This window comes from Pleurodeles waltl, chromosome 2_2 (genome assembly GCF_031143425.1).
Source record: "Pleurodeles waltl isolate 20211129_DDA chromosome 2_2, aPleWal1.hap1.20221129, whole genome shotgun sequence".
Taxonomy (NCBI): Eukaryota; Metazoa; Chordata; class Amphibia; order Caudata; family Salamandridae; genus Pleurodeles; species Pleurodeles waltl.
In genome coordinates this window covers 28,725,309-28,752,603 of record NC_090439.1, presented here as the reverse complement: position 1 = coordinate 28,752,603, position 27,295 = coordinate 28,725,309, and positions in this window count along the sequence as shown.

The window sequence follows — 27,295 nt, the reverse complement described above, 5'->3', positions numbered from 1 at the left end:
TAGGTCTCTAGTTTTCAGAAATGCACAGTTTGGTAGGTTTCCCTAGGTGGCGGCTGAGCTACAGGCCAAAATCTACAGGTAGGCACTTTGCAAAAAACACCTCTGTTTTCCTTCACAAATTTGGATGTGTCCACGTTGCGCTTTGGGGCGTTTTCTGTCGCGGGCGCTAGGCCTACCCACACAAGTGAGGTATCATTTTTATCGAGAGACGTGGGGGAACGCTGGGTCGAAGGAAATTTGTGGCTCCTCTCAGATTCCAGAACTTTCTGCCACAGAAATGTGAGGAACATGTGTTTTTTTAGCCAAATTTTTAGATTTGCAAAGGATTCTGGGTAACAGAACCTGGTCCGAGCCACACAAGTCACCCCATCTTGGATTCCCCTAGGTCTCTAGTTTTCAGAAATGCACAGGTTTGGTTGGTTTCCCTGGGTGGCGGCTGAGCTACAAGCCAAAATCTACAGGGAGGCACTTTGCAAAAAACACCTCTGTTTTCCTTCAAAAATTTGGATGTGTCCACGTTGCGCTTTGGGGCATTTCCTGTCACGGGCGCTAGGCCTACGCACACAAGTGAGGTATCATTTTTATCGGGAGACGTGGGGGAACGCTGGGTGGAAGGAAATTAGTGGCTCCTCTCAGATTCCAGAACTTTCTGCCACAGAAATGTGAGGAACATGTGTTTTTTTAGCCAAATTTTGAGGTTTGCAAAGGATTCTGGGTAACAGAACCTGGTCCGAGCCACACAAGTCACCCCATCTTGGATTCCCCTAGGTCTCTAGTTTTCAGAAATGCACAGGTTTGGTAGGTTTCCCTAGGTGGCGGCTGAGCTACAGGCCAAAATCTACAGGTAGGCACTTTGCAAAAAACACCTCTGTTTTCCTTCAAAAATTTGGCTGTGTCCACGTTGCGCTTTGGGGCATTTCCTGTCACGGGCGCTAGGCCTATGCACACAAGTGAGGTATCATTTTTATCGGGAGACGTGGGGGAACGCTGGGTGGAAGGAAATTCGTGGCTCCTCTCAGATTCCAGAACTTTCTGCCACAGAAATGTGAGGAACATGTGTTTTTTTAGCCAAATTTTGAGGTTTGCAAAGGATTCTGGGTAACAGAACCTGGTCCGAGCCACACAAGTCACCCCATCTTGGATTCCCCTAGGTCTCTAGTTTTCAGAAATGCACAGTTTGGTAGGTTTCCCTAGGTGGCGGCTGAGCTACAGGCCAAAATCTACAGGTAGGCACTTTGCAAAAAACACCTCTGTTTTCCTTCACAAATTTGGATGTGTCCACGTTGCGCTTTGGGGCGTTTCCTGTCGCGGGCGCTAGTCCTAGCCACACAAGTGAGGTATCATTTTTATCGGGAGACGTGGGGGAACGCTGGGTGGAAGGAAATTTGTGGCTCCTCTCAGATTCCAGAACTTTCTGCCACAGAAATGTTAGGAACATGTGTTTTTTTAGCCAAATTTTGAGGTTTGCAAAGGATTCTGGGTAACAGAACCTGGTCCGAGCCACACAAGTCACCCCATCTTAGATTCCCCTAGGTCTCTAGTTTTCAGAAATGCACAGGTTTGGTAGGTTTCCCTAGGTGGCGGCTGAGCTACAGGCCAAAATCTACAGGTAGGCACTTTGCAAAAAACACCTCTGTTTTCCTTCAAAAATTTGGCTGTGCCCACGTTGCGCTTTGGGGCATTTCCTGTCACGGGCGCTAGGCCTACCCCCACAAGTGAGGTATCATTTTTATCGGGAGACGTGGGGGAAAGCTGGGTCGAAGGAAATTCGTGGCTCCTCTCAGATTCCAGAACTTTCTGCCACAGAAATGTGAGGAACATGTGTTTTTTTAGCCAAATTTTGAGGTTTGCAAAAGATTCTGGGTAACAGAACCTGGTCCGAGCCACACAAGTCACCCCATCTTGGATTCCCCTAGGTCTTTAGTTTTCAGACATGCACAGGTTTGGTAGGTTTCCCTAGGTGGCGGCTGAGCTACAGGCCAAAATCTACAGGTAGGCACTTTGCAAAAAACACCTCTGTTTTCCTTCACAAATTTGGATGTGTCCACGTTGCACTTTGGGGCGTTTTCTGTCGCGGGCGCTAGGCCTACCCACACAAGTGAGGTATCATTTTTATCGGGAGACATGGGGGAACGCTGGGTAAAAGGAAATTTGTGGCTCCTCTCAGATTCCAAAACTTTCTGCCACAGAAATGTTAGGAACATGTGTTTTTTTAGCCAAATTTTGAGGTTTGCAAAGGATTCTGGGTAACAGAACCTGGTCCGAGCCACACAAGTCACCCCATCTTGGATTCCCCTAGGTCTCTAGTTTTCAGAAATGCACAGGTTTGGTAGGTTTCCCTAGGTGGCGGCTGAGCTACAGGCCAAAATCTACAGGTAGGCACTTTGCAAAAAACACCTCTGTTTTCCTTCAAAAATTTGGCTGTGTCTACGTTGCGCTTTGGGGCGTTTCCTGTCGTGGGCGCTAGGCCTACCCACACAAGTGAGGTATCATTTTTATCGGGAGACGTGGGGGAACGCTGGGTAAAAGGAAATTTGTGGCTCCTCTCAGATTCCAGAACTTTCTGCCACAGAAATGTTAGGAACATGTGTTTTTTTAGCCAAATTTTGAGGTTTGCAAAGGATTCTGGGTAACAGAACCTGGTCCGAGCCACACAAGTCACCCCATCTTGGATTCCCCTAGGTCTCTAGTTTTCAGAAATGCACAGTTTGGTAGGTTTCCCTAGGTGGCGGCTGAGCTACAGGCCAAAATCTACAGGTAGACACTTTGCAAAACACACCTCTGTTTTCCTTCACAAATTTGGATGTGTCCACGTTGCGCTTTGGGGCGTTTTCTGTCGCAGGCGCTAATCCTACCCACACAAGTGAGGTATCATTTTTATCGGGAGACGTGGGGGAACGCTGGGTGGAAGGAAATTCATGGCTCCTCTCAGATTCCAGAACTTTCTGCCACAGAAATGTGAGGAACATGTGTTTTTTTAGCCAAATTTTGAGGTTTGCAAAGGATTCTGGGTAACAGAACCTGGTCCGAGCCACACAAGTCACCCCATCTTGGATTCCCCTAGGTCTCTAGTTTTCAGAAATGCACAGTTTGGTAGGTTTCCCTAGGTGGCGGCTGAGCTACAGGCCAAAATCTACAGGTAGACACTTTGCAAAACACACCTCTGTTTTCCTTCACAAATTTGGATGTGTCCACGTTGCGCTTTGGGGCGTTTTCAGTCGCGGGCGCTAGGCCTACCCACACAAGTGAGGTATCATTTTTATCGGGAGACGTGGGGGAACGCTGGGTGGAAGGAAATTTGTGGCTACTCTCAGATTCCAGAACTTTCTGCCACAGAAATGTGAGGAACATGTGTTTTTTTAGCCAAATTTTGAGATTTGCAAAGGATTCTGGGTAACAGAACCTGGTCCGAGCCACACAAGTCACCCCATCTTGGATTCCCCTAGGTCTCTAGTTTTCAGAAATGCACAGGTTTGGTAGGTTTCCCTAGGTGGCGGCTGAGCTACAGGCCAAAATCTACAGGTAGGCACTTTGCAAAAAACACCTCTGTTTTCCTTCACAAATTTGGATGTGTCCACGTTGCGCTTTGGGGCGTTTCCTGTCGCGGGCGCTAGTCCTACCCACACAAGTGAGGTATCATTTTTATCAGGAGACGTGGGGGAACGCTGGGTGGAAGGAAATTTGTGGCTCCTCTCAGATTCCAGAACTTTCTGCCACAGAAATGTTAGGAACATGTTTTTTTTTAGCCAAATTTTGAGGTTTGCAAAGGATTCTGGGAAACAGAACCTGGTCCGAGCCACACAAGTCACCCCATCTTGGATTCCCCTAGGTCTCTAGTTTTGAGAAATGCACAGGTTTGGTAGGTTTCCCTAGGTGGCGGCTGAGCTACAGGCCAAAATCTACAGGTAGGCACTTTGCAAAAAACACCTCTGTTTTCCTTCAAAAATTTGGCTGTGTCCACGTTGCCCTTTGGGCCATTTCCTGTCACGGGCGCTAGACCTACGCACACAAGTGAGGTATCATTTTTATCAGGAGACGTGGGGGAACGCTGGGTGGAAGGAAATTCGTGGCTCCTCTCAGATTCCAGAACTTTCTGCCACAGAAATATGAGGAACATGTGTTTTTTTAGCCAAATTTTGAGGTTTGCAAAGGATTATGGGTAACAGAACCTGGTCCGAGCCACACAAGTCACCCCATCTGGGATTCCCCTAGGTGTCTAGTTTTCAGAAATGCACAGGCTTGGTAGGTTTCCCTAGGTGGCGGCTGAGCTACAAGCCAAAATCTACAGGTAGGCACTTTGCAAAAAACACCTCTGTTTTCCTTCACAAATTTGGATGTGTCCACGTTGCGCTTTGGGGCGTTTTCTGTCACGGGCGCTAGGCCTACCCCCACAAGTGAGGTATCATTTTTATCGGGAGACGTGGGGGAAAGCTGGGTCGAAGGAAATTCGTGGCTCCTCTCAGATTCCAGAACTTTCTGCCACAGAAATGTGAGGAACATGTGTTTTTTTAGCCAAATTTTGAGGTTTGCAAAGGATTCTGGGTAACAGAACCTGGTCCGAGCCACACAAGTCACCCCATCTTGGATTCCCCTAGGTCTCTAGTTTTCAGACATGCACAGGTTTGGTAGGTTTCCCTAGGTGGCGGCTGAGCTACAGGCCAAAATCTACAGGTAGGCACTTTGCAAAAAACACCTCTGTTTTCCTTCACAAATTTGGATGTGTCCACGTTGCACTTTGGGGCGTTTTCTTTCGCGGGCGCTAGGCCTACCCACACAAGTGAGGTATCATTTTTATCGGGAGACATGGGGGAACGCTGGGTAAAAGGAAATTTGTGGCTCCTCTCAGATTCCAAAACTTTCTGCCACAGAAATGTTAGGAACATGTGTTTTTTTAGGCAAATTTTGAGGTTTGCAAAGGATTCTGGGTAACAGAACCTGGTCCGAGCCACACAAGTCACCCCATCTTGGATTCCCCTAGGTCTCTAGTTTTCAGAAATGCACAGGTTTGGTTGGTTTCCCTAGGTGGCGGCTGAGCTACAGGCCAAAATCTACAGGTAGGCACTTTGCAAAAAACACCTCTGTTTTCCTTCAAAAATTTGGCTGTGTCTACGTTGCGCTTTGGGGCGTTTCCTGTCGTGGGCGCTAGGCCTACCCACACAAGTGAGGTATCATTTTTATCGGGAGACGTGGGGGAACGCTGGGTAAAAGGAAATTTGTGGCTCCTCTCAGATTCCAGAACTTTCTGCCACAGAAATGTTAGGAACATGTGTTTTTTTAGCCAAATTTTGAGGTTTGCAAAGGATTCTGGGTAACAGAACCTGGTCCGAGCCACACAAGTCACCCCATCTTGGATTCCCCTAGGTCTCTAGTTTTCAGAAATGCACAGTTTGGTAGGTTTCCCTAGGTGGCGGCTGAGCTACAGGCCAAAATCTACAGGTAGACACTTTGCAAAACACACCTCTGTTTTCCTTCACAAATTTGGATGTGTCCACGTTGTGCTTTGGGGCGTTTTCTGTCGCGGGCGCTAATCCTACCCACACAAGTGAGGTATCATTTTTATCGGGAGACGTGGGGGAACGCTGGGTGGAAGGAAATTCATGGCTCCTCTCAGATTCCAGAACTTTCTGCCACAGAAATGTGAGGAACATGTGTTTTTTTAGCCAAATTTTGAGGTTTGCAAAGGATTCTGGGTAACAGAACCTGGTCCGAGCCACACAAGTCACCCCATCTTGGATTCCCCTAGGTCTCTAGTTTTCAGAAATGCACAGTTTGGTAGGTTTCCCTAGGTGGCGGCTGAGCTACAGGCCAAAATCTACAGGTAGACACTTTGCAAAACACACCTCTGTTTTCCTTCACAAATTTGGATGTGTCCACGTTGCGCTTTGGGGCGTTTTCAGTCGCGGGCGCTAGGCCTACCCACACAAGTGAGGTATCATTTTTATCGGGAGACGTGGGGGAACGCTGGGTGGAAGGAAATTTGTGGCTACTCTCAGATTCCAGAACTTTCTGCCACAGAAATGTGAGGAACATGTGTTTTTTTAGCCAAATTTTGAGATTTGCAAAGGATTCTGGGTAACAGAACCTGGTCCGAGCCACACAAGTCACCCCATCTTGGATTCCCCTAGGTCTCTAGTTTTCAGAAATGCACAGGTTTGGTAGGTTTCCCTAGGTGGCGGCTGAGCTACAGGCCAAAATCTACAGGTAGGCACTTTGCAAAAAACACCTCTGTTTTCCTTCACAAATTTGGATGTGTCCACGTTGCGCTTTGGGGCGTTTCCTGTCGCGGGCGCTAGTCCTACCCACACAAGTGAGGTATCATTTTTATCAGGAGACGTGGGGGAACGCTGGGTGGAAGGAAATTTGTGGCTCCTCTCAGATTCCAGAACTTTCTGCCACAGAAATGTTAGGAACATGTTTTTTTTTAGCCAAATTTTGAGGTTTGCAAAGGATTCTGGGTAACAGAACCTGGTCCGAGCCACACAAGTCACCCCATCTTGGATTCCCCTAGGTCTCTAGTTTTGAGAAATGCACAGGTTTGGTAGGTTTCCCTAGGTGGCGGCTGAGCTACAGGCCAAAATCTACAGGTAGGCACTTTGCAAAAAACACCTCTGTTTTCCTTCAAAAATTTGGCTGTGTCCACGTTGCCCTTTGGGGCATTTCCTGTCACGGGCGCTAGACCTACGCACACAAGTGAGGTATCATTTTTATCAGGAGACGTGGGGGAACGCTGGGTGGAAGGAAATTCGTGGCTCCTCTCAGATTCCAGAACTTTCTGCCACAGAAATATGAGGAACATGTGTTTTTTTAGCCAAATTTTGAGGTTTGCAAAGGATTATGGGTAACAGAACCTGGTCCGAGCCACACAAGTCACCCCATCTGGGATTCCCCTAGGTGTCTAGTTTTCAGAAATGCACAGGCTTGGTAGGTTTCCCTAGGTGGCGGCTGAGCTACAAGCCAAAATCTACAGGTAGGCACTTTGCAAAAAACACCTCTGTTTTCCTTCACAAATTTGGATGTGTCCACGTTGCGCTTTGGGGCGTTTTCTGTCACGGGCGCTAGGCCTACCCCCACAAGTGAGGTATCATTTTTATCGGGAGACGTGGGGGAAAGCTGGGTCGAAGGAAATTCGTGGCTCCTCTCAGATTCCAGAACTTTCTGCCACAGAAATGTGAGGAACATGTGTTTTTTTAGCCAAATTTTGAGGTTTGCAAAGGATTCTGGGTAACAGAACCTGGTCCGAGCCACACAAGTCACCCCATCTTGGATTCCCCTAGGTCTCTAGTTTTCAGACATGCACAGGTTTGGTAGGTTTCCCTAGGTGGCGGCTGAGCTACAGGCCAAAATCTACAGGTAGGCACTTTGCAAAAAACACCTCTGTTTTCCTTCACAAATTTGGATGTGTCCACGTTGCACTTTGGGGCGTTTTCTTTCGCGGGCGCTAGGCCTACCCACACAAGTGAGGTATCATTTTTATCGGGAGACATGGGGGAACGCTGGGTAAAAGGAAATTTGTGGCTCCTCTCAGATTCCAAAACTTTCTGCCACAGAAATGTTAGGAACATGTGTTTTTTTAGGCAAATTTTGAGGTTTGCAAAGGATTCTGGGTAACAGAACCTGGTCCGAGCCACACAAGTCACCCCATCTTGGATTCCCCTAGGTCTCTAGTTTTCAGAAATGCACAGGTTTGGTTGGTTTCCCTAGGTGGCGGCTGAGCTACAGGCCAAAATCTACAGGTAGGCACTTTGCAAAAAACACCTCTGTTTTCCTTCAAAAATTTGGCTGTGTCTACGTTGCGCTTTGGGGCGTTTCCTGTTGCGGGCGCTAGGCCTACCCACACAAGTGAGGTATCATTTTTATCGGGAGACGTGGGGGAACGCTGGGTAAAAGGAAATTTGTGGCTCCTCTCAGATTCCAGAACTTTCTGCCACAGAAATGTTAGGAACATGTGTTTTTTTAGCCAAATTTTGAGGTTTGCAAAGGATTCTGGGTAACAGAACCTGGTCCGAGCCACACAAGTCACCCCATCTTGGATTCCCCTAGGTCTCTAGTTTTCAGAAATGCACAGTTTGGTAGGTTTCCCTAGGTGGCGGCTGAGCTACAGGCCAAAATCTACAGGTCGACACTTTGCAAAACACACCTCTGTTTTCCTTCACAAATTTGGATGTGTCCACGTTGCGCTTTGGGGCGTTTTCTGTCGCGGGCGCTAAGCCTACCCACACAAGTGAGGTATCATTTTTATCGGGAGACGTGGGGGAACGCTGGGTGGAAGGAAATTCATGGCTCCTCTCAGATTCCAGAACTTTCTGCCACAGAAATGTGAGGAACATGTGTTTTTTTAGCCAAATTTTGAGGTTTGCAAAGGATTCTGGGTAACAGAACCTGGTCCGAGCCACACAAGTCACCCCATCTTGGATTCCCCTAGGTCTCTAGTTTTCAGAAATGCACAGTTTAGTAGGTTTCCCTAGGTGGCGGCTGAGCTACAGGCCAAAATCTACAGGTAGACACTTTGCAAAACACACCTCTGTTTTCCTTCACAAATTTGGATGTGTCCACGTTGCGCTTTGGGGCGTTTTCTGTCGCGGGCGCTAGGCCTACCCACACAAGTGAGGTATCATTTTTATCGGGAGACATGGGGGAACGCTGGGTGGAAGGAAATTTGTGGCTCCTCTCAGATTCCAGAACTTTCTGCCACAGAAATGTGAGGAACATGTGTTTTTTTAGCCAAATTTTGAGATTTGCAAAGGATTCTGGGTAACAGAACCTGGTCCGAGCCACACATGTCACCCCATCTTGGATTCCCCTAGGTCTCTAGTTTTCAGAAATGCACAGGTTTGGTAGGTTTCCCTAGGTGGCGGCTGAGCTACAGGCCAAAATCTACAGGTAGGCACTTTGCAAAAAACACCTCTGTTTTCCTTCAAAAATTTGGCTGTGCCCACGTTGCGCTTTGGGGCATTTCCTGTCACGGGCGCTAGGCCTACCCCCACAAGTGAGGTATCATTTTTATCGGGAGACGTGGGGGAAAGCTGGGTCGAAGGAAATTCGTGGCTCCTCTCAGATTCCAGAACTTTCTGCCACAGAAATGTGAGGAACATGTGTTTTTTTAGCCAAATTTTGAGGTTTGCAAAGGATTCTGGGTAACAGAACCTGGTCCGAGCCACACAAGTCACCCCATCTTGGATTCCCCTAGGTCTTTAGTTTTCAGACATGCACAGGTTTGGTAGGTTTCCCTAGGTGGCGGCTGAGCTACAGGCCAAAATCTACAGGTAGGCACTTTGCAAAAAACACCTCTGTTTTCCTTCACAAATTTGGATGTGTCCACGTTGCACTTTGGGGCGTTTTCTGTCGCGGGCGCTAGGCCTACCCACACAAGTGAGGTATCATTTTTATCGGGAGACATGGGGGAACGCTGGGTAAAAGGAAATTTGTGGCTCCTCTCAGATTCCAAAACTTTCTGCCACAGAAATGTTAGGAACATGTGTTTTTTTAGGCAAATTTTGAGGTTTGCAAAGGATTCTGGGTAACAGAACCTGGTCCGAGCCACACAAGTCACCCCATCTTGGATTCCCCTAGGTCTCTAGTTTTCAGAAATGCACAGGTTTGGTAGGTTTCCCTAGGTGGCGGCTGAGCTACAGGCCAAAATCTACAGGTAGGCACTTTGCAAAAAACACCTCTGTTTTCCTTCACAAATTTGGATGTGTCCACGTTGCGCTTTGGGGCGTTTTCTGTCGCGGGCGCTAGGCCTACCCACACAAGTGAGGTATCATTTTTATCGAGAGACGTGGGGGAACGCTGGGTCGAAGGAAATTTGTGGCTCCTCTCAGATTCCAGAACTTTCTGCCACAGAAATGTGAGGAACATGTGTTTTTTTAGCCAAATTTTTAGATTTGCAAAGGATTCTGGGTAACAGAACCTGGTCCGAGCCACACAAGTCACCCCATCTTGGATTCCCCTAGGTCTCTAGTTTTCAGAAATGCACAGGTTTGGTTGGTTTCCCTGGGTGGCGGCTGAGCTACAAGCCAAAATCTACAGGGAGGCACTTTGCAAAAAACACCTCTGTTTTCCTTCAAAAATTTGGATGTGTCCACGTTGCGCTTTGGGGCATTTCCTGTCACGGGCGCTAGGCCTACGCACACAAGTGAGGTATCATTTTTATCGGGAGACGTGGGGGAACGCTGGGTGGAAGGAAATTAGTGGCTCCTCTCAGATTCCAGAACTTTCTGCCACAGAAATGTGAGGAACATGTGTTTTTTTAGCCAAATTTTGAGGTTTGCAAAGGATTCTGGGTAACAGAACCTGGTCCGAGCCACACAAGTCACCCCATCTTGGATTCCCCTAGGTCTCTAGTTTTCAGAAATGCACAGGTTTGGTAGGTTTCCCTAGGTGGCGGCTGAGCTACAGGCCAAAATCTACAGGTAGGCACTTTGCAAAAAACACCTCTGTTTTCCTTCAAAAATTTGGCTGTGTCCACGTTGCGCTTTGGGGCATTTCCTGTCACGGGCGCTAGGCCTATGCACACAAGTGAGGTATCATTTTTATCGGGAGACGTGGGGGAACGCTGGGTGGAAGGAAATTCGTGGCTCCTCTCAGATTCCAGAACTTTCTGCCACAGAAATGTGAGGAACATGTGTTTTTTTAGCCAAATTTTGAGGTTTGCAAAGGATTCTGGGTAACAGAACCTGGTCCGAGCCACACAAGTCACCCCATCTTGGATTCCCCTAGGTCTCTAGTTTTCAGAAATGCACAGTTTGGTAGGTTTCCCTAGGTGGCGGCTGAGCTACAGGCCAAAATCTACAGGTAGGCACTTTGCAAAAAACACCTCTGTTTTCCTTCACAAATTTGGATGTGTCCACGTTGCGCTTTGGGGCGTTTCCTGTCGCGGGCGCTAGTCCTAGCCACACAAGTGAGGTATCATTTTTATCGGGAGACGTGGGGGAACGCTGGGTGGAAGGAAATTTGTGGCTCCTCTCAGATTCCAGAACTTTCTGCCACAGAAATGTTAGGAACATGTGTTTTTTTAGCCAAATTTTGAGGTTTGCAAAGGATTCTGGGTAACAGAACCTGGTCCGAGCCACACAAGTCACCCCATCTTAGATTCCCCTAGGTCTCTAGTTTTCAGAAATGCACAGGTTTGGTAGGTTTCCCTAGGTGGCGGCTGAGCTACAGGCCAAAATCTACAGGTAGGCACTTTGCAAAAAACACCTCTGTTTTCCTTCAAAAATTTGGCTGTGCCCACGTTGCGCTTTGGGGCATTTCCTGTCACGGGCGCTAGGCCTACCCCCACAAGTGAGGTATCATTTTTATCGGGAGACGTGGGGGAAAGCTGGGTCGAAGGAAATTCGTGGCTCCTCTCAGATTCCAGAACTTTCTGCCACAGAAATGTGAGGAACATGTGTTTTTTTAGCCAAATTTTGAGGTTTGCAAAGGATTCTGGGTAACAGAACCTGGTCCGAGCCACACAAGTCACCCCATCTTGGATTCCCCTAGGTCTTTAGTTTTCAGACATGCACAGGTTTGGTAGGTTTCCCTAGGTGGCGGCTGAGCTACAGGCCAAAATCTACAGGTAGGCACTTTGCAAAAAACACCTCTGTTTTCCTTCACAAATTTGGATGTGTCCACGTTGCACTTTGGGGCGTTTTCTGTCGCGGGCGCTAGGCCTACCCACACAAGTGAGGTATCATTTTTATCGGGAGACATGGGGGAACGCTGGGTAAAAGGAAATTTGTGGCTCCTCTCAGATTCCAAAACTTTCTGCCACAGAAATGTTAGGAACATGTGTTTTTTTAGGCAAATTTTGAGGTTTGCAAAGGATTCTGGGTAACAGAACCTGGTCCGAGCCACACAAGTCACCCCATCTTGGATTCCCCTAGGTCTCTAGTTTTCAGAAATGCACAGGTTTGGTTGGTTTCCCTAGGTGGCGGCTGAGCTACAGGCCAAAATCTACAGGTAGGCACTTTGCAAAAAACACCTCTGTTTTCCTTCAAAAATTTGGCTGTGTCTACGTTGCGCTTTGGGGCGTTTCCTGTTGCGGGCGCTAGGCCTACCCACACAAGTGAGGTATCATTTTTATCGGGAGACGTGGGGGAACGCTGGGTAAAAGGAAATTTGTGGCTCCTCTCAGATTCCAGAACTTTCTGCCACAGAAATGTTAGGAACATGTGTTTTTTTAGCCAAATTTTGAGGTTTGCAAAGGATTCTGGGTAACAGAACCTGGTCCGAGCCACACAAGTCACCCCATCTTGGATTCCCCTAGGTCTCTAGTTTTCAGAAATGCACAGTTTGGTAGGTTTCCCTAGGTGGCGGCTGAGCTACAGGCCAAAATCTACAGGTAGACACTTTGCAAAACACACCTCTGTTTTCCTTCACAAATTTGGATGTGTCCACGTTGCGCTTTGGGGCGTTTTCTGTCGCGGGCGCTAATCCTACCCACACAAGTGAGGTATCATTTTTATCGGGAGACGTGGGGGAACGCTGGGTGGAAGGAAATTCATGGCTCCTCTCAGATTCCAGAACTTTCTGCCACAGAAATGTGAGGAACATGTGTTTTTTTAGCCAAATTTTGAGGTTTGCAAAGGATTCTGGGTAACAGAACCTGGTCCGAGCCACACAAGTCACCCCATCTTGGATTCCCCTAGGTCTCTAGTTTTCAGAAATGCACAGTTTGGTAGGTTTCCCTAGGTGGCGGCTGAGCTACAGGCCAAAATCTACAGGTAGACACTTTGCAAAACACACCTCTGTTTTCCTTCACAAATTTGGATGTGTCCACGTTGCGCTTTGGGGCGTTTTCAGTCGCGGGCGCTAGGCCTACCCACACAAGTGAGGTATCATTTTTATCGGGAGACGTGGGGGAACGCTGGGTGGAAGGAAATTTGTGGCTACTCTCAGATTCCAGAACTTTCTGCCACAGAAATGTGAGGAACATGTGTTTTTTTAGCCAAATTTTGAGATTTGCAAAGGATTCTGGGTAACAGAACCTGGTCCGAGCCACACATGTCACCCCATCTTGGATTCCCCTAGGTCTCTAGTTTTCAGAAATGCACAGGTTTGGTAGGTTTCCCTAGGTGGCGGCTGAGCTACAGGCCAAAATCTACAGGTAGGCACTTTGCAAAAAACACCTCTGTTTTCCTTCAAAAATTTGGCTGTGCCCACGTTGCGCTTTGGGGCATTTCCTGTCACGGGCGCTAGGCCTACCCCCACAAGTGAGGTATCATTTTTATCGGGAGACGTGGGGGAAAGCTGGGTCGAAGGAAATTCGTGGCTCCTCTCAGATTCCAGAACTTTCTGCCACAGAAATGTGAGGAACATGTGTTTTTTTAGCCAAATTTTGAGGTTTGCAAAGGATTCTGGGTAACAGAACCTGGTCCGAGCCACACAAGTCACCCCATCTTGGATTCCCCTAGGTCTTTAGTTTTCAGACATGCACAGGTTTGGTAGGTTTCCCTAGGTGGCGGCTGAGCTACAGGCCAAAATCTACAGGTAGGCACTTTGCAAAAAACACCTCTGTTTTCCTTCACAAATTTGGATGTGTCCACGTTGCACTTTGGGGCGTTTTCTGTCGCGGGCGCTAGGCCTACCCACACAAGTGAGGTATCATTTTTATCGGGAGACATGGGGGAACGCTGGGTAAAAGGAAATTTGTGGCTCCTCTCAGATTCCAAAACTTTCTGCCACAGAAATGTTAGGAACATGTGTTTTTTTAGGCAAATTTTGAGGTTTGCAAAGGATTCTGGGTAACAGAACCTGGTCCGAGCCACACAAGTCACCCCATCTTGGATTCCCCTAGGTCTCTAGTTTTCAGAAATGCACAGGTTTGGTAGGTTTCCCTAGGTGGCGGCTGAGCTACAGGCCAAAATCTACAGGTAGGCACTTTGCAAAAAACACCTCTGTTTTCCTTCACAAATTTGGATGTGTCCACGTTGCGCTTTGGGGCGTTTTCTGTCGCGGGCGCTAGGCCTACCCACACAAGTGAGGTATCATTTTTATCGAGAGACGTGGGGGAACGCTGGGTCGAAGGAAATTTGTGGCTCCTCTCAGATTCCAGAACTTTCTGCCACAGAAATGTGAGGAACATGTGTTTTTTTAGCCAAATTTTTAGATTTGCAAAGGATTCTGGGTAACAGAACCTGGTCCGAGCCACACAAGTCACCCCATCTTGGATTCCCCTAGGTCTCTAGTTTTCAGAAATGCACAGGTTTGGTTGGTTTCCCTGGGTGGCGGCTGAGCTACAAGCCAAAATCTACAGGGAGGCACTTTGCAAAAAACACCTCTGTTTTCCTTCAAAAATTTGGATGTGTCCACGTTGCGCTTTGGGGCATTTCCTGTCACGGGCGCTAGGCCTACGCACACAAGTGAGGTATCATTTTTATCGGGAGACGTGGGGGAACGCTGGGTGGAAGGAAATTAGTGGCTCCTCTCAGATTCCAGAACTTTCTGCCACAGAAATGTGAGGAACATGTGTTTTTTTAGCCAAATTTTGAGGTTTGCAAAGGATTCTGGGTAACAGAACCTGGTCCGAGCCACACAAGTCACCCCATCTTGGATTCCCCTAGGTCTCTAGTTTTCAGAAATGCACAGGTTTGGTAGGTTTCCCTAGGTGGCGGCTGAGCTACAGGCCAAAATCTACAGGTAGGCACTTTGCAAAAAACACCTCTGTTTTCCTTCAAAAATTTGGCTGTGTCCACGTTGCGCTTTGGGGCATTTCCTGTCACGGGCGCTAGGCCTATGCACACAAGTGAGGTATCATTTTTATCGGGAGACGTGGGGGAACGCTGGGTGGAAGGAAATTCGTGGCTCCTCTCAGATTCCAGAACTTTCTGCCACAGAAATGTGAGGAACATGTGTTTTTTTAGCCAAATTTTGAGGTTTGCAAAGGATTCTGGGTAACAGAACCTGGTCCGAGCCACACAAGTCACCCCATCTTGGATTCCCCTAGGTCTCTAGTTTTCAGAAATGCACAGTTTGGTAGGTTTCCCTAGGTGGCGGCTGAGCTACAGGCCAAAATCTACAGGTAGGCACTTTGCAAAAAACACCTCTGTTTTCCTTCACAAATTTGGATGTGTCCACGTTGCGCTTTGGGGCGTTTCCTGTCGCGGGCGCTAGTCCTAGCCACACAAGTGAGGTATCATTTTTATCGGGAGACGTGGGGGAACGCTGGGTGGAAGGAAATTTGTGGCTCCTCTCAGATTCCAGAACTTTCTGCCACAGAAATGTTAGGAACATGTGTTTTTTTAGCCAAATTTTGAGGTTTGCAAAGGATTCTGGGTAACAGAACCTGGTCCGAGCCACACAAGTCACCCCATCTTAGATTCCCCTAGGTCTCTAGTTTTCAGAAATGCACAGGTTTGGTAGGTTTCCCTAGGTGGCGGCTGAGCTACAGGCCAAAATCTACAGGTAGGCACTTTGCAAAAAACACCTCTGTTTTCCTTCAAAAATTTGGCTGTGCCCACGTTGCGCTTTGGGGCATTTCCTGTCACGGGCGCTAGGCCTACCCCCACAAGTGAGGTATCATTTTTATCGGGAGACGTGGGGGAAAGCTGGGTCGAAGGAAATTCGTGGCTCCTCTCAGATTCCAGAACTTTCTGCCACAGAAATGTGAGGAACATGTGTTTTTTTAGCCAAATTTTGAGGTTTGCAAAGGATTCTGGGTAACAGAACCTGGTCCGAGCCACACAAGTCACCCCATCTTGGATTCCCCTAGGTCTTTAGTTTTCAGACATGCACAGGTTTGGTAGGTTTCCCTAGGTGGCGGCTGAGCTACAGGCCAAAATCTACAGGTAGGCACTTTGCAAAAAACACCTCTGTTTTCCTTCACAAATTTGGATGTGTCCACGTTGCACTTTGGGGCGTTTTCTGTCGCGGGCGCTAGGCCTACCCACACAAGTGAGGTATCATTTTTATCGGGAGACATGGGGGAACGCTGGGTAAAAGGAAATTTGTGGCTCCTCTCAGATTCCAAAACTTTCTGCCACAGAAATGTTAGGAACATGTGTTTTTTTAGGCAAATTTTGAGGTTTGCAAAGGATTCTGGGTAACAGAACCTGGTCCGAGCCACACAAGTCACCCCATCTTGGATTCCCCTAGGTCTCTAGTTTTCAGAAATGCACAGGTTTGGTTGGTTTCCCTAGGTGGCGGCTGAGCTACAGGCCAAAATCTACAGGTAGGCACTTTGCAAAAAACACCTCTGTTTTCCTTCAAAAATTTGGCTGTGTCTACGTTGCGCTTTGGGGCGTTTCCTGTTGCGGGCGCTAGGCCTACCCACACAAGTGAGGTATCATTTTTATCGGGAGACGTGGGGGAACGCTGGGTAAAAGGAAATTTGTGGCTCCTCTCAGATTCCAGAACTTTCTGCCACAGAAATGTTAGGAACATGTGTTTTTTTAGCCAAATTTTGAGGTTTGCAAAGGATTCTGGGTAACAGAACCTGGTCCGAGCCACACAAGTCACCCCATCTTGGATTCCCCTAGGTCTCTAGTTTTCAGAAATGCACAGTTTGGTAGGTTTCCCTAGGTGGCGGCTGAGCTACAGGCCAAAATCTACAGGTAGACACTTTGCAAAACACACCTCTGTTTTCCTTCACAAATTTGGATGTGTCCACGTTGCGCTTTGGGGCGTTTTCTGTCGCGGGCGCTAATCCTACCCACACAAGTGAGGTATCATTTTTATCGGGAGACGTGGGGGAACGCTGGGTGGAAGGAAATTCATGGCTCCTCTCAGATTCCAGAACTTTCTGCCACAGAAATGTGAGGAACATGTGTTTTTTTAGCCAAATTTTGAGGTTTGCAAAGGATTCTGGGTAACAGAACCTGGTCCGAGCCACACAAGTCACCCCATCTTGGATTCCCCTAGGTCTCTAGTTTTCAGAAATGCACAGTTTGGTAGGTTTCCCTAGGTGGCGGCTGAGCTACAGGCCAAAATCTACAGGTAGACACTTTGCAAAACACACCTCTGTTTTCCTTCACAAATTTGGATGTGTCCACGTTGCGCTTTGGGGCGTTTTCAGTCGCGGGCGCTAGGCCTACCCACACAAGTGAGGTATCATTTTTATCGGGAGACGTGGGGGAACGCTGGGTGGAAGGAAATTTGTGGCTACTCTCAGATTCCAGAACTTTCTGCCACAGAAATGTGAGGAACATGTGTTTTTTTAGCCAAATTTTGAGATTTGCAAAGGATTCTGGGTAACAGAACCTGGTCCGAGCCACACAAGTCACCCCATCTTGGATTCCCCTAGGTCTCTAGTTTTCAGAAATGCACAGGTTTGGTAGGTTTCCCTAGGTGGCGGCTGAGCTACAGGCCAAAATCTACAGGTAGGCACTTTGCAAAAAACACCTCTGTTTTCCTTCACAAATTTGGATGTGTCCACGTTGCGCTTTGGGGCGTTTCCTGTCGCGGGCGCTAGTCCTACCCACACAAGTGAGGTATCATTTTTATCAGGAGACGTGGGGGAACACTGGGTGGAAGGAAATTTGTGGCTCCTCTCAGATTCCAGAACTTTCTGCCACAGAAATGTTAGGAACATGTTTTTTTTTAGCCAAATTTTGAGGTTTGCAAAGGATTCTGGGTAACAGAACCTGGTCCGAGCCACACAAGTCACCCCATCTTGGATTCCCCTAGGTCTCTAGTTTTGAGAAATGCACAGGTTTGGTAGGTTTCCCTAGGTGGCGGCTGAGCTACAGGCCAAAATCTACAGGTAGGCACTTTGCAAAAAACACCTCTGTTTTCCTTCAAAAATTTGGCTGTGTCCACGTTGCCCTTTGGGGCATTTCCTGTCACGGGCGCTAGACCTACGCACACAAGTGAGGTATCATTTTTATCAGGAGACGTGGGGGAACGCTGGGTGGAAGGAAATTCGTGGCTCCTCTCAGATTCCAGAACTTTCTGCCACAGAAATATGAGGAACATGTGTTTTTTTAGCCAAATTTTGAGGTTTGCAAAGGATTCTGGGTCACAGAACCTGGTCCGAGCCACACAAGTCACCCCATCTTGGATTCCCCTAGGTCTCTAGTTTTCAGAAATGCACAGGTTTGGTAGGTTTCCCTAGGTGGCGGCTGAGCTACAGGCCAAAATCTACAGGTAGGCACTTTGCAAAAAACACCTCTGTTTTCCTTCAAAAATTTGGCTGTGTCTACGTTGCGCTTTGGGGCGTTTCCTGTCGCGGGCGCTAGGCCTACCCACACAAGTGAGGTATCATTTTTATCGGGAGACGTGGGGGAACGCTGGGTAAAAGGAAATTTGTGGCTCCTCTCAGATTCCAGAACTTTCTGCCACAGAAATGTGAGGAACATGTGTTTTTTTAGCCAAATTTTGAGGTTTGCAAAGGATTCTGGGTAACAGAACCTGGTCCGAGCCACACAAGTCACCCCATCTTGGATTCCCCTAGGTCTCTAGTTTTCAGAAATGCACAGTTTGGTAGGTTTCCCTAGGTGGCGGCTGAGCTACAGGCCAAAATCTACAGGTAGGCACTTTGCAAAAAACACCTCTGTTTTCCTTCACAAATTTGGATGTGTCCACGTTGCGCTTTGGGGCGTTTTCTGTCGCGGGCGCTAGGCCTACCCACACAAGTGAGGTATCATTTTTATCGAGAGACGTGGGGGAACGCTGGGTCGAAGGAAATTTGTGGCTCCTCTCAGATTCCAGAACTTTCTGCCACAGAAATGTGAGGAACATGTGTTTTTTTAGCCAAATTTTTAGATTTGCAAAGGATTCTGGGTAACAGAACCTGGTCCGAGCCACACAAGTCACCCCATCTTGGATTCCCCTAGGTCTCTAGTTTTCAGAAATGCACAGGTTTGGTTGGTTTCCCTGGGTGGCGGCTGAGCTACAAGCCAAAATCTACAGGGAGGCACTTTGCAAAAAACACCTCTGTTTTCCTTCAAAAATTTGGATGTGTCCACGTTGCGCTTTGGGGCATTTCCTGTCACGGGCGCTAGGCCTACGCACACAAGTGAGGTATCATTTTTATCGGGAGACGTGGGGGAACGCTGGGTGGAAGGAAATTAGTGGCTCCTCTCAGATTCCAGAACTTTCTGCCACAGAAATGTGAGGAACATGTGTTTTTTTAGCCAAATTTTGAGGTTTGCAAAGGATTCTGGGTAACAGAACCTGGTCCGAGCCACACAAGTCACCCCATCTTGGATTCCCCTAGGTCTCTAGTTTTCAGAAATGCACAGGTTTGGTAGGTTTCCCTAGGTGGCGGCTGAGCTACAGGCCAAAATCTACAGGTAGGCACTTTGCAAAAAACACCTCTGTTTTCCTTCAAAAATTTGGCTGTGTCCACGTTGCGCTTTGGGGCATTTCCTGTCACGGGCGCTAGGCCTATGCACACAAGTGAGGTATCATTTTTATCGGGAGACGTGGGGGAACGCTGGGTGGAAGGAAATTCGTGGCTCCTCTCAGATTCCAGAACTTTCTGCCACAGAAATGTGAGGAACATGTGTTTTTTTAGCCAAATTTTGAGGTTTGCAAAGGATTCTGGGTAACAGAACCTGGTCCGAGCCACACAAGTCACCCCATCTTGGATTCCCCTAGGTCTCTAGTTTTCAGAAATGCACAGTTTGGTAGGTTTCCCTAGGTGGCGGCTGAGCTACAGGCCAAAATCTACAGGTAGGCACTTTGCAAAAAACACCTCTGTTTTCCTTCACAAATTTGGATGTGTCCACGTTGCGCTTTGGGGCGTTTCCTGTCGCGGGCGCTAGTCCTAGCCACACAAGTGAGGTATCATTTTTATCGGGAGACGTGGGGGAACGCTGGGTGGAAGGAAATTTGTGGCTCCTCTCAGATTCCAGAACTTTCTGCCACAGAAATGTTAGGAACATGTGTTTTTTTAGCCAAATTTTGAGGTTTGCAAAGGATTCTGGGTAACAGAACCTGGTCCGAGCCACACAAGTCACCCCATCTTAGATTCCCCTAGGTCTCTAGTTTTCAGAAATGCACAGGTTTGGTAGGTTTCCCTAGGTGGCGGCTGAGCTACAGGCCAAAATCTACAGGTAGGCACTTTGCAAAAAACACCTCTGTTTTCCTTCAAAAATTTGGCTGTGCCCACGTTGCGCTTTGGGGCATTTCCTGTCACGGGCGCTAGGCCTACCCCCACAAGTGAGGTATCATTTTTATCGGGAGACGTGGGGGAAAGCTGGGTCGAAGGAAATTCGTGGCTCCTCTCAGATTCCAGAACTTTCTGCCACAGAAATGTGAGGAACATGTGTTTTTTTAGCCAAATTTTGAGGTTTGCAAAGGATTCTGGGTAACAGAACCTGGTCCGAGCCACACAAGTCACCCCATCTTGGATTCCCCTAGGTCTTTAGTTTTCAGACATGCACAGGTTTGGTAGGTTTCCCTAGGTGGCGGCTGAGCTACAGGCCAAAATCTACAGGTAGGCACTTTGCAAAAAACACCTCTGTTTTCCTTCACAAATTTGGATGTGTCCACGTTGCACTTTGGGGCGTTTTCTGTCGCGGGCGCTAGGCCTACCCACACAAGTGAGGTATCATTTTTATCGGGAGACATGGGGGAACGCTGGGTAAAAGGAAATTTGTGGCTCCTCTCAGATTCCAAAACTTTCTGCCACAGAAATGTTAGGAACATGTGTTTTTTTAGCCAAATTTTGAGGTTTGCAAAGGATTCTGGGTAACAGAACCTGGTCCGAGCCACACAAGTCACCCCATCTTGGATTCCCCTAGGTCTCTAGTTTTCAGAAATGCACAGGTTTGGTAGGTTTCCCTAGGTGGCGGCTGAGCTACAGGCCAAAATCTACAGGTAGGCACTTTGCAAAAAACACCTCTGTTTTCCTTCAAAAATTTGGCTGTGTCTACGTTGCGCTTTGGGGCGTTTCCTGTCGTGGGCGCTAGGCCTACCCACACAAGTGAGGTATCATTTTTATCGGGAGACGTGGGGGAACGCTGGGTAAAAGGAAATTTGTGGCTCCTCTCAGATTCCAGAACTTTCTGCCACAGAAATGTTAGGAACATGTGTTTTTTTAGCCAAATTTTGAGGTTTGCAAAGGATTCTGGGTAACAGAACCTGGTCCGAGCCACACAAGTCACCCCATCTTGGATTCCCCTAGGTCTCTAGTTTTCAGAAATGCACAGTTTGGTAGGTTTCCCTAGGTGGCGGCTGAGCTACAGGCCAAAATCTACAGGTAGACACTTTGCAAAACACACCTCTGTTTTCCTTCACAAATTTGGATGTGTCCACGTTGCGCTTTGGGGCGTTTTCTGTCGCGGGCGCTAATCCTACCCACACAAGTGAGGTATCATTTTTATCGGGAGACGTGGGGGAACGCTGGGTGGAAGGAAATTCATGGCTCCTCTCAGATTCCAGAACTTTCTGCCACAGAAATGTGAGGAACATGTGTTTTTTTAGCCAAATTTTGAGGTTTGCAAAGGATTCTGGGTAACAGAACCTGGTCCGAGCCACACAAGTCACCCCATCTTGGATTCCCCTAGGTCTCTAGTTTTCAGAAATGCACAGTTTGGTAGGTTTCCCTAGGTGGCGGCTGAGCTACAGGCCAAAATCTACAGGTAGACACTTTGCAAAACACACCTCTGTTTTCCTTCACAAATTTGGATGTGTCCACGTTGCGCTTTGGGGCGTTTTCAGTCGCGGGCGCTAGGCCTACCCACACAAGTGAGGTATCATTTTTATCGGGAGACGTGGGGGAACGCTGGGTGGAAGGAAATTTGTGGCTACTCTCAGATTCCAGAACTTTCTGCCACAGAAATGTGAGGAACATGTGTTTTTTTAGCCAAATTTTGAGATTTGCAAAGGATTCTGGGTAACAGAACCTGGTCCGAGCCACACTTTGCAAAAAACACCTCTGTTTTCCTTCAAAAATTTGGCTGTGTCCACGTTGCCCTTTGGGGCATTTCCTGTCACGGGCGCTAGACCTACGCACACAAGTGAGGTATCATTTTTATCAGGAGACGTGGGGGAACGCTGGGTGGAAGGAAATTCGTGGCTCCTCTCAGATTCCAGAACTTTCTGCCACAGAAATATGAGGAACATGTGTTTTTTTAGCCAAATTTTGAGGTTTGCAAAGGATTCTGGGTCACAGAACCTGGTCCGAGCCACACAAGTCACCCCATCTGGGATTCCCCTAGGTGTCTAGTTTTCAGAAATGCACAGGCTTGGTAGGTTTCCCTAGGTGGCGGCTGAGCTACAAGCCAAAATCTACAGGTAGGCACTTTGCAAAAAACACCTCTGTTTTCCTTCACAAATTTGGATGAGTCCACGTTGCGCTTTGGGGCGTTTTCTGTCGCGGACGCTAGGCCTACCCACACAAGTGAGGTATCATTTTTATCGGGAGACGTGGGGGAACGCTGGGTGGAAGGAAATTTGTGGCTCCTCTCAGATTCCAGAACCTTCTGCCACAGAAATGTTAGGAACATGTGTTTTTTTAGCCAAATTTTGAGATTTGCAAAGGATTCTGGGTAACAGAACCTGGTCCGAGCCACACAAGTCACCCCATCTGGGATTCCCCTAGGTGTCTAGTTTTCAGAAATGCACAGGCTTGGTAGGTTTCCCTAGGTGGCGGCTGAGCTACAAGCCAAAATCTACAGGTAGGCACTTTGCAAAAAACACCTCTGTTTTCCTTCACAAATTTGGATGTGTCCACGTTGCGCTTTGGGGCGTTTTCTGTCGCGGACGCTAGGCCTACCCACACAAGTGAGGTATCATTTTTATCAGGAGACGTGGGGGAACGCTGGGTGGAAGGAAATTTGTGGCTCCTCTCAGATTCCAGAACTTTCTGCCACAGAAATGTGAGGAACATGTGTTTTTTTAGCCAAATGTTGAGATTTGCAAAGGATTCTGGGTAACAGAACCTGGTCCGAGCCACACAAGTCACCCCATCTTGGATTCCCCTAGGTCTCTAGTTTTCAGAAATGCACAGGTTTGGTAGGTTTCCCTAGGTGGCGGCGGAGCTACAGGCCAAAATCTACAGGTAGGCACTTTGCAAAAAACACCTCTGTTTTCCTTAAAAAATGTGGCTGTGTCCACGTTGCGCTTTGGGGCATTTCCTGTCACGGGCGCTAGACCTACGCACACAAGTGAGGTATCATTTTTATCAGGAGACGTGGGGGAACGCTGGGTGGAAGGAAGTTCGTGGCTCCTCTCGGATTCCAGAACTTTCTGCCACAGAAATGTGAGGAACATGTGTTTTTTTAGCCAAATTTTGAGATTTGCAAAGGATTCTGGGTAACATAACCTGGTCCGAGCCACACAAGTCACCCCATCTTGGATTCCCCTAGGTCTCTAGTTTTCAGAAATGCACAGGTTTGGTAGGTTTCCCTAGGTGGCGGCGGAGCTACAGGCCAAAATCTACAGGTAGGCACTTTGCAAAACACACCTCTGTTTTCCTTCACAAATTTGGATGTGTCCACGTTGCGCTTTGGGGCGTTTTCTGTCGCGGGCGCTAGGCCTACCCACACAAGTGAGGTATCATTTTTATCGGGAGACATGGGGGAACGCTGGGTGGAAGGAAATTTGTGGCTCCTCTCAGATTCCAGAACTTTCTGCCACAGAAATGTGAGGAACATGTGTTTTTTTAGCCAAATTTTGAGATTTGCAAAGGATTCTGGGTAACAGAACCTGGTCCGAGCCACACAAGTCACCCCATCTTGGATTCCCCTAGGTCTCTAGTTTTCAGAAATGCACAGGTTTGGTAGGTTTCCCTAGGTGGCGGCTGAGCTACAGGCCAAAATCTACAGGTAGGCTTTTTGCAAAAAACACCTCTGTTTTCCTTCAAAAATTTGGCTGTGTCCACGTTGCGCTTTGGGGCATTTCCTGTCACGGGCGCTAGACTTACGCACACAAGTGAGGTATCATTTTTATCAGGAGACGTGGGGGAACGCTGGGTGGAAGGATATTCGTGGCTCCTCTCAGATTCCAGAACTTTCTGCCACAGAAATGTGAGGAACATGTGTTTTTTTAGCCAAATTTTGAGGTTTGCAAAGGATTCTGGGTGACAGAAACTGGTCCGAGCCACACATGTCACCCCATCTTGGATTCCCCTAGGTCTCTAGTTTTCAGAAATGCACAGGCTTGGTAGGTTTCCCTAGGTGGCGGCTGAGCTACAGGCCAAAATCTACAGGTAGGCACTTTGCAAAAAACACCTCTGTTTTCCTTCACAAATTTGGATGTGTCCACGTTGCACTTTGGGGCGTTTTCTGTCGCGGGCGCTAGGCCTACCCACACAAGTGAGGTATCATTTTTATCGGGAGACATGGGGGAACGCTGGGTAAAAGGAAATTTGTGGCTCCTCTCAGATTCCAAAACTTTCTGCCACAGAAATGTTAGGAACATGTGTTTTTTTAGCCAAATTTTGAGGTTTGCAAAGGATTCTGGGTAACAGAACCTGGTCCGAGCCACACAAGTCACCCCATCTTGAATTCCCCTAGGTCTCTAGTTTTCAGAAATGCACAGGTTTGGTAGGTTTCCCTAGGTGGCGGCTGAGCTACAGGCCAAAATCTACAGGTAGGCACTTTGCAAAAAACACCTCTGTTTTCCTTCAAAAATTTGGCTGTGTCTACGTTGCGCTTTGGGGCGTTTCCTGTCGTGGGCGCTAGGCCTACCCACACAAGTGAGGTATCATTTTTATCGGGAGACGTGGGGGAACGCTGGGTAAAAGGAAATTTGTGGCTCCTCTCAGATTCCAGAACTTTCTGCCACAGAAATGTTAGGAACATGTGTTTTTTTAGCCAAATTTTGAGGTTTGCAAAGGATTCTGGGTAACAGAACCTGGTCCGAGCCACACAAGTCACCCCATCTTGGATTCCCCTAGGTCTCTAGTTTTCAGAAATGCACAGTTTGGTAGGTTTCCCTAGGTGGCGGCTGAGCTACAGGCCAAAATCTACAGGTAGACGCTTTGCAAAACACACCTCTGTTTTCCTTCACAAATTTGGATGTGTCCACGTTGCGCTTTGGGGCGTTTTCTGTCGCGGGCGCTAATCCTACCCACACAAGTGAGGTATCATTTTTATCGGGAGACGTGGGGGAACGCTGGGTGGAAGGAAATTCATGGCTCCTCTCAGATTCCAGAACTTTCTGCCACAGAAATGTGAGGAACATGTGTTTTTTTAGCCAAATTTTGAGGTTTGCAAAGGATTCTGGGTAACAGAACCTGGTCCGAGCCACACAAGTCACCCCATCTTGGATTCCCCTAGGTCTCTAGTTTTCAGAAATGCACAGTTTGGTAGGTTTCCCTAGGTGGCGGCTGAGCTACAGGCCAAAATCTACAGGTAGACACTTTGCAAAACACACCTCTGTTTTCCTTCACAAATTTGGATGTGTCCACGTTGCGCTTTGGGGCGTTTTCAGTCGCGGGCGCTAGGCCTACCCACACAAGTGAGGTATCATTTTTATCGGGAGACGTGGGGGAACGCTGGGTGGAAGGAAATTTGTGGCTACTCTCAGATTCCAGAACTTTCTGCCACAGAAATGTGAGGAACATGTGTTTTTTTAGCCAAATTTTGAGATTTGCAAAGGATTCTGGGTAACAGAACCTGGTCCGAGCCACACAAGTCACCCCATCTTGGATTCCCCTAGGTCTCTAGTTTTCAGAAATGCACAGGTTTGGTAGGTTTCCCTAGGTGGCGGCTGAGCTACAGGCCAAAATCTACAGGTAGGCACTTTGCAAAAAACACCTCTGTTTTCCTTCACAAATTTGGATGTGTCCACGTTGCGCTTTGGGGCGTTTCCTGTCGCGGGCGCTAGTCCTACCCACACAAGTGAGGTATCATTTTTATCAGGAGACGTGGGGGAACGCTGGGTGGAAGGAAATTTGTGGCTCCTCTCAGATTCCAGAACTTTCTGCCACAGAAATGTTAGGAACATGTTTTTTTTTAGCCAAATTTTGAGGTTTGCAAAGGATTCTGGGTAACAGAACCTGGTCCGAGCCACACAAGTCACCCCATCTTGGATTCCCCTAGGTCTCTAGTTTTGAGAAATGCACAGGTTTGGTAGGTTTCCCTAGGTGGCGGCTGAGCTACAGGCCAAAATCTACAGGTAGGCACTTTGCAAAAAACACCTCTGTTTTCCTTCAAAAATTTGGCTGTGTCCACGTTGCCCTTTGGGGCATTTCCTGTCACGGGCGCTAGACCTACGCACACAAGTGAGGTATCATTTTTATCAGGAGACGTGGGGGAACGCTGGGTGGAAGGAAATTCGTGGCTCCTCTCAGATTCCAGAACTTTCTGCCACAGAAATATGAGGAACATGTGTTTTTTTAGCCAAATTTTGAGGTTTGCAAAGGATTCTGGGTCACAGAACCTGGTCCGAGCCACACAAGTCACCCCATCTGGGATTCCCCTAGGTGTCTAGTTTTCAGAAATGCACAGGCTTGGTAGGTTTCCCTAGGTGGCGGCTGAGCTACAAGCCAAAATCTACAGGTAGGCACTTTGCAAAAAACACCTCTGTTTTCCTTCACAAATTTGGATGAGTCCACGTTGCGCTTTGGGGCGTTTTCTGTCGCGGACGCTAGGCCTACCCACACAAGTGAGGTATCATTTTTATCGGGAGACGTGGGGGAACGCTGGGTGGAAGGAAATTTGTGGCTCCTCTCAGATTCCAGAACCTTCTGCCACAGAAATGTGAGGAACATGTGTTTTTTTAGCCAAATTTTGAGATTTGCAAAGGATTCTGGGTAACAGAACCTGGTCCGAGCCACACAAGTCACCCCATCTGGGATTCCCCTAGGTGTCTAGTTTTCAGAAATGCACAGGCTTGGTAGGTTTCCCTAGGTGGCGGCTGAGCTACAAGCCAAAATCTACAGGTAGGCACTTTGCAAAAAACACCTCTGTTTTCCTTCACAAATTTGGATGTGTCCACGTTGCGCTTTGGGGCGTTTTCTGTCGCGGACGCTAGGCCTACCCACACAAGTGAGGTATCATTTTTATCAGGAGACGTGGGGGAACGCTGGGTGGAAGGAAATTTGTGGCTCCTCTCAGATTCCAGAACTTTCTGCCACAGAAATGTGAGGAACATGTGTTTTTTTAGCCAAATGTTGAGATTTGCAAAGGATTCTGGGTAACAGAACCTGGTCCGAGCCACACAAGTCACCCCATCTTGGATTCCCCTAGGTCTCTAGTTTTCAGAAATGCACAGGTTTGGTAGGTTTCCCTAGGTGGCGGCGGAGCTACAGGCCAAAATCTACAGGTAGGCACTTTGCAAAAAACACCTCTGTTTTCCTTCAAAAATGTGGCTGTGTCCACGTTGCGCTTTGGGGCATTTCCTGTCACGGGCGCTAGACCTACGCACACAAGTGAGGTATCATTTTTATCAGGAGACGTGGGGGAACGCTGGGTGGAAG